The sequence below is a fragment of the Ambystoma mexicanum genome, chromosome 8 (assembly GCF_040938575.1).
Source record: "Ambystoma mexicanum isolate Mex_15411 chromosome 8, UKY_AmexF1_1, whole genome shotgun sequence".
NCBI classification, from domain to species: Eukaryota; Metazoa; Chordata; class Amphibia; order Caudata; family Ambystomatidae; genus Ambystoma; species Ambystoma mexicanum.
Window position 1 is genome coordinate 148,989,034 of NC_090929.1, and position 6,276 is coordinate 148,995,309.

A 6,276-nucleotide genomic window follows, 5' to 3' on the forward strand; every position below is an offset into this window, starting at 1 on the left:
GGCAGTGGCAAAAGGGGAGGAGATACCTGTCAACCAAAAGAAAAGAAAAAGAAAAGAATGGCCATCAGAACTACATTCGAACAACTCACTTCAATGATCACACTAGATCCACAGCCATATGCATGCTAGCCCACTCCAAAGGATCATCACTACCCCAAAACCACTTGCGACTCATAACTATCCATATCGAGGTGAAAACACCATCACAAACGAGTGTACCTGTGCATGCGCCTGTGAAAACAGAATCCATCAGATGGGATTGGTAACGTGCATGGACACAAGTGTCTGAAGGCGCGTCGAGACAGGGAGGGCTCAACAAGGCCAGATAGACGATGGTCCCACTATGGCAGCCCTGCATCACATAGCGCAGGGGAGGCGGACAGATTCCAAGAAGCCCTGTACATGGCAAACACCGTATCAAATCATCTGCCCATGCATCCATTCATCATTCCCTCATCCCGTAATGATAACGCCTGTTTCCATACTCACATAACATGTGAGAATTCCATTGAGTCTGTGCGTTATGCAGCCTGCAAAATCCACTGTGCCCCAGCCCGTAATTCCAGTGTTGTGAAGTAACATGCATTTGGGAACGTCCGGCCTCATCATCCACTTCGCTATTGCGCATCCCAAACTATTCATATCAATCATTGCATCCTCGCCATGGCCCCTGTCCCAAGGACACTGAACAATAGAACGTTATATTTGCAGTCAGACCTGTAGGCATCTCCTCGCCGCTAGCTGAAGACCGAAAGCGCCGCCCTTCGAATTCCTCATTTGCAACATCACGTCGAAAAGGCATCTGTGGCCGCTTGAAATCACAAATTAATCCATCTAGTGCGGCTGTGTGTGAAAATGGCAACTGCCTTCACCCACAAATGGGACGCCCCGCCCGTCGGTGCAACTCGGTACAGTGATGCATGAGGGCCCACCGTTACTCGAGTACTACGTTCCACTGACCCTTCACAAGTCTGTTCGCGACTGCAAAGAATGCATGTGAAACAATGGGACCATAGCCGAATGAACATATCAACCAATGTTACACGGCCATCGGGTACTAATACATGATTGTAATAGCAAGATGCCATTCCTCGAATTGCAGCGTTGTGTGCGGGACGTGCTCGCCCAAAGGGGAGAGCAGCTTGCACAGGTGGAATGAATCACCACAGGTGGAGGCCATACAGCCTGAAAACACATAAATTGCACGCCCAGTCTCCTCCCACAGCCACTCCGAAATGCTACCGGCAGGACTCGCGATGTTGGCCCTGGGGGACCTGATAGCACTGCAAGTACTCCAACTCCAAGAAGAAGACGAACACCAACTACAACCGGCCGCACGGAGGAGACGCAGGAGGAAGAGGAGGGCAAGGCAGGGCCAGCAAGGGCTGCCAGCACAGCCACTACCACCACGCAGGCAGCCCGCAATCCCACGCCTCCGAGCACATCCGTTCAACCTCACTGATGAGCAGATCCACACCCTCTACCGTTTGGACCGGGACACCATAGCCGCCATTGTGGACATGACACAGGCTGACCTTGTCAGCATGATAGATAGCCCAACCGCCATCCCACCCCTACTGAAGGTGGTGTCTGTACTACACTTCCTGGCCACAGGTACCTACCAGCACACAGTCGGACAGTTGCATGGCATTTCTCAGCCACTGTTCTCACGGACACTATTGCAAGTGCTCGATGCCCTCCTGCAGCACGCAGACGACTACATCTCTCTACCACGCTCGGAGCAGGAAATTACCAACACAAAAGTGGGATTCCATGCACTTGGCGGCATACCGGGTTGCATTGGTGCCATCGACTGCACCCATGTGGAATTGGTCGTCCCACATGCCATGGAGGCCCAGTACCGCAACCGAAAACAATTTCATTCACTGAATGTACAAATGGTGTGTGACTCCAACAGGATCATTACACATTGTTGTGCCCGATTCCCTGGATCAACCCATGATTCTATGGTCTTGAGGAACTCTACAATACCACGCTACATGGAGCGACACGCAGGGAACAGATCCTGGCTACTCGGTGAGTCTCATTTCATGCATGATGATGTGGGGTATGTGATGCGGCAATGACCTGGCAGGAAGGGGGGGTGGGTGCGTACGTAGCAATGGCATTCCACATAATTCGTTTATCGTCCACATACAGGTGATGCCGGATATCCACTGAAGAGATGGCTCCTCACACCAGTCCGGAACCCACGGTACCAGCATGAGGAGGACTACAACCATGCCCACTCACGTACCCGTGTAGTCATTGAACAGGCATTCGGCCTACTGAAGACTCGTTTCCGGTGCCTCAGCAGGTCTGGCGGGGCACTCCTGTACCGCCATGAGAAGGTTGCAAAGATGGTGATGGCATGTGTCATGCTCCACAACATGTGCGTACGTAGAAATGTGCCCATGCCCCCTGACGCAGAACTGCAAGCACCTGAAGATGGTCATGATGAGGGTGGGGATGTGGCAGCACCTCAAGGAGTCTGCGAGGCACAGGAGGGCCGTGAAATTCGTCAGCATCTCATAGATGCATGCTTCTAGCACTCACGCCTGGTGGCTGATACATGGACACGGGACTCGTGGCACTGTGTGTGTCTGGTACATGCACAATATGGACTGTACGCCTATGATGGCCTAGTACACAAAGATCATTGTCCACACATCTCATTGTTTGATCGTGCATTGTTTATGGCATATGTGATATCATGTGGAACACCCTATCGACCCGCCACCCAAGTGAGCCCAACACACCCCCTCCACCCTCCCACCTCCCCCCGAACACCAGTGTCCAAAGATGCTCATTGTCAGTGGGCAGTCGCTATTGCAAGCCCCCTCTGCGGGTATCAGGGGCACCCCTGCCTGTGGAGCGCAGGTTCCTCCCAGATCTACGTTGGGGGCTGCCCTGGACGGAACTTGCAACGGATGATGTCTCTGCCTGCTCACGTCCATGCATGTCCCTAAGGGTTTGTGAGAGCTCAGTGAGCACACGGCGCACTGCGGCAAGTTCGGCACATACGTCTTTGGACGTCGCATGCAGTTCCCCCCTGAGGCTCTCGGTGCTTCTCTCCATTTGGACTCTCAGGCTCTCGGTGCTACTCTCCATTTGGACTCTCAGGCTCTCGGTGCTACTCTCGATTTGTGCCCTAAGTGTCTCAGTTGATGTTTCTATGACTGCCTTAGTGCCCCCACATCCATCGGCATGGTCCTTGAGGAGCGTGGCCAGTTGCTGCTGTTGCACGATTAACTGGTCGAGGGACTGTTGCCTCTGCTGGGCCATGGCCATTTGCGGTGGTGTCACAGAGGGGCTGTTCACCTCATGTTGCCCTGCCACAGGGCTTGTGGGGGATGGCCAGTCGTCGTCTTGTGGGTGCCCCTGCGTGGTATCCTCATGGTGTACGGGATGGAACAGACAGGGGGATTGGGACAGGTCATGGATGGATCTGACTTCGACATCCCCGTCTTCTGTGTCGGAGCATGCTGCCATTAATGGGGTGTCACCTATGGTGCTGCTGCCACCAGAGGCAGTACCTTCTGTGGCATCCATTGGGGGGACCTGTGGTGGTGCTGTTGTGGGCATGCTGGCTGCTGGGGTGCCTGTTGATGTTCCCTCCTGTGTGCTGCCACTTGATATGTGCTGCTGCCGTGTCTTGATGCGTGCAGCTGAGGTGGAGGGTCTTTGGCCGTCGGTCTTGGCCCTCTTTGCAGGTGTGCTGGTAGGGGTGTCCTGGAGCTCGTCGTTTGGATCGGACCCTGTGGTGGAGTAAAGGAGGGCGAGCGTTATTAATGGGTCTGTGGGAATTGGAATGGCAATGTATCACATGCATTGGGGTGGTACCTGAGGGTGATTTGGGTCGGGGCCTTGGAGGTGCTTTCATTTGTGTGTGGAGTGAGGGTGCAGTTGTTTGGCAGCCTACAGTTAGGGTGTGCCTGCTGCACGTGTAGTGGGTGTTTTTGGGGTTTTTAATTATTTATGTATTTATTGTGGTTTTAAAGTGCGCTATCAGGCCAATGTGTGTGGACGTTCTCCTGGCCATGTGTTGCTGTTGCGCTATGTGGACACATGTGAGTCACATGATTGGACATTGTGGATTTGGCATGGTTTTATTTGGGCCACCTACCTGATTCTCCGGATGTCTGCACTCCTTTCTCCATCCCTCCGACTCCCTCTATGCTCTCCATTCCAATGGTGGAGGCACAGATTTCTTCCCAGGGGGTCAACTTGATGGGTGATTCCGACCCTCCCCCGGTGGCTGTGGCAATGTTGCGGTTGGCAGAAAGTATGCTACGGACGCGTATCCGCAGGTCGTCCCACCGCTTCCTGCATTGCTGTGGGTTGCGGGGTGCGGTCCCCACCGCACTTACCCGCTGTGCCACCAGGGCCCATATGGCCTTCTTGTTCGCAAGTGCCGTCCTGGTCATTTGCGTGGAGAAGACGGCGGCGGCATTCTCCTGGAGGGTCTCTGTGAGTACGGTGAGTTCCTCATGGGAGAAGTGGACCTGCCGCTTGCGGTCGCACACTTTCTTCGCTACTTTTCCCATTTTTCTTGGTTTCACTAGGGTGGATGACGGGTTGGGATGTGTCTCAGGGTGGTGTTTTTAGTGGTTGTGTGTATTTTGTGGTTTTATAGGTGTATGGGGTGTTGTTTCCCGTTCCGGGCCCATGTTTTTACTTCCGTTTCCGTATATTTACGGTCGCCGTACTTTCCGGTTGGCGCTCACTGCGGTGTCCGCTATGATGGGTGGCAGTATTGCACCTAGGGCGCCGTACGGCGGCGGTGTGGGCCGTTTTGGGGTCATTTCCGCCATCGCGGACTTTGCACTTCCGCCATGGCGTGGTGCTCGTGCCCGATGGGTCGGAATGGGCCGCACTTTGCTCCATCGTGCAATGGCGGAAACGCTATTTACGCTGTGGCGGTCCGGTCAGTCACTTTCCGCCAGGGTCGTAATGAGGGCCACCATGTTTTACGGTGCATTAGCAGACTCCGGTTTCAAACGCATGGACTATGCCTCGTGTCGCAGGTGAGTTTGAGACATCATTTAAACGGCGCTGTAGGCATGAGTTTCTTATATAATTTGCTTCGCGCTGTTCCCAAAGCTCTCTAGCTATTGGGCCAGCGTTCTTTCCGCGTTTGCAACACATTTTTGCAACACGCACTAATGTATCAGCTGTGATTCATTATGTTTCAAAAGAACAAAAGTTATAATACATTCCCTTTACAATATAAAGTACCCTAGCTACGGGGACAGCGAGTTTTCGTGTTTATAATACATCTCTACATCACTCATCAATGTATGAGCTGCTATTCATTGCTTTCCAAAAAAACACGAGTTATAATAGATTCAGATGTTCCACATATGTACATGCATGGAAGTGGAAAGGCCATTCAGTGAAATTTACATGGCCCCACAATATGTTTGTCACACTAGATAAAACGTGGGCACAATGACGCGAGACAATGGTATTTTTAATGGCTGGCAACTCATGAATAAAACAAGTAATAATCAATAATTGGACCTTATTCATTGCCATAAGCCCTGATTGACTTTGTTACTTTTTACAGCCACTGTGCATCCACATCAACCAATGGAAGTGCCCTCACTTTGAATTTAGCACTATTGCGAATCAAGCCGAGTGAAGCTCCCATACTTCACCAACTCGCCAAGTTGAATCACGAAAGGTACTTTTAATAAACTACTGGTACTAAAAAATCAACATGTAATTGACTAAGTAATGAAGAGCCAAAATAGGCGCCTAATCGATCACTGTATGTACTCTTTACAGACACAGTGCATGAAATGAAATGCATGGCATTCCTGTAGGAACCTCATGAAATTGCCGACAAATCCTACCATATATGACCCAAAGAAATTGAGAAACTCTCAGGTTAGTCCAAGTAACTGCGGTTTCAATACTGGCAGCCCACACTGTTTTTAGGAATTGGTGAATAATATGTCCCAAATAAAACAACCTTTATATGTATTCCTTCTTTTATGCATTCTAATCTAGATGTTCTACGAATGGGAAAGTATTAATTACGGAAAAGTACAAATCTGTCCCTGTCCTGAAGACGGCCATCATCAACATCAAGACCAACGGCACCAGAGAGAGTTCTGTATGAGTCAGAAAGGCCGAAACATATGTCGACTTGCAAATAGGAACTTGTGTATTTGTTGATTCCTATCTCTCAGATTGAATAAATTCCAATAGGACAGCTGGCGTGTATTAAACAACCCGCAGCTACCCTACATTAATGCAAGTGAATCAAAA

General features: G+C 51.0%; 1 long non-coding RNA gene across 1 annotated transcript; it reads left to right on the forward strand.

The window, feature by feature from the left end:
* The first annotated feature begins 4,961 nt into the window (after window positions 1-4,961).
* LOC138473549 (uncharacterized) lies at window positions 4,962-5,873 on the forward strand. The gene is made up of 3 exons (XR_011268775.1): window positions 4,962-5,027; window positions 5,570-5,686; window positions 5,791-5,873. It is a non-coding gene; the product is annotated as an uncharacterized lncRNA (long non-coding RNA).
* Window positions 5,874-6,276: the final 403 nt, after the last annotated feature.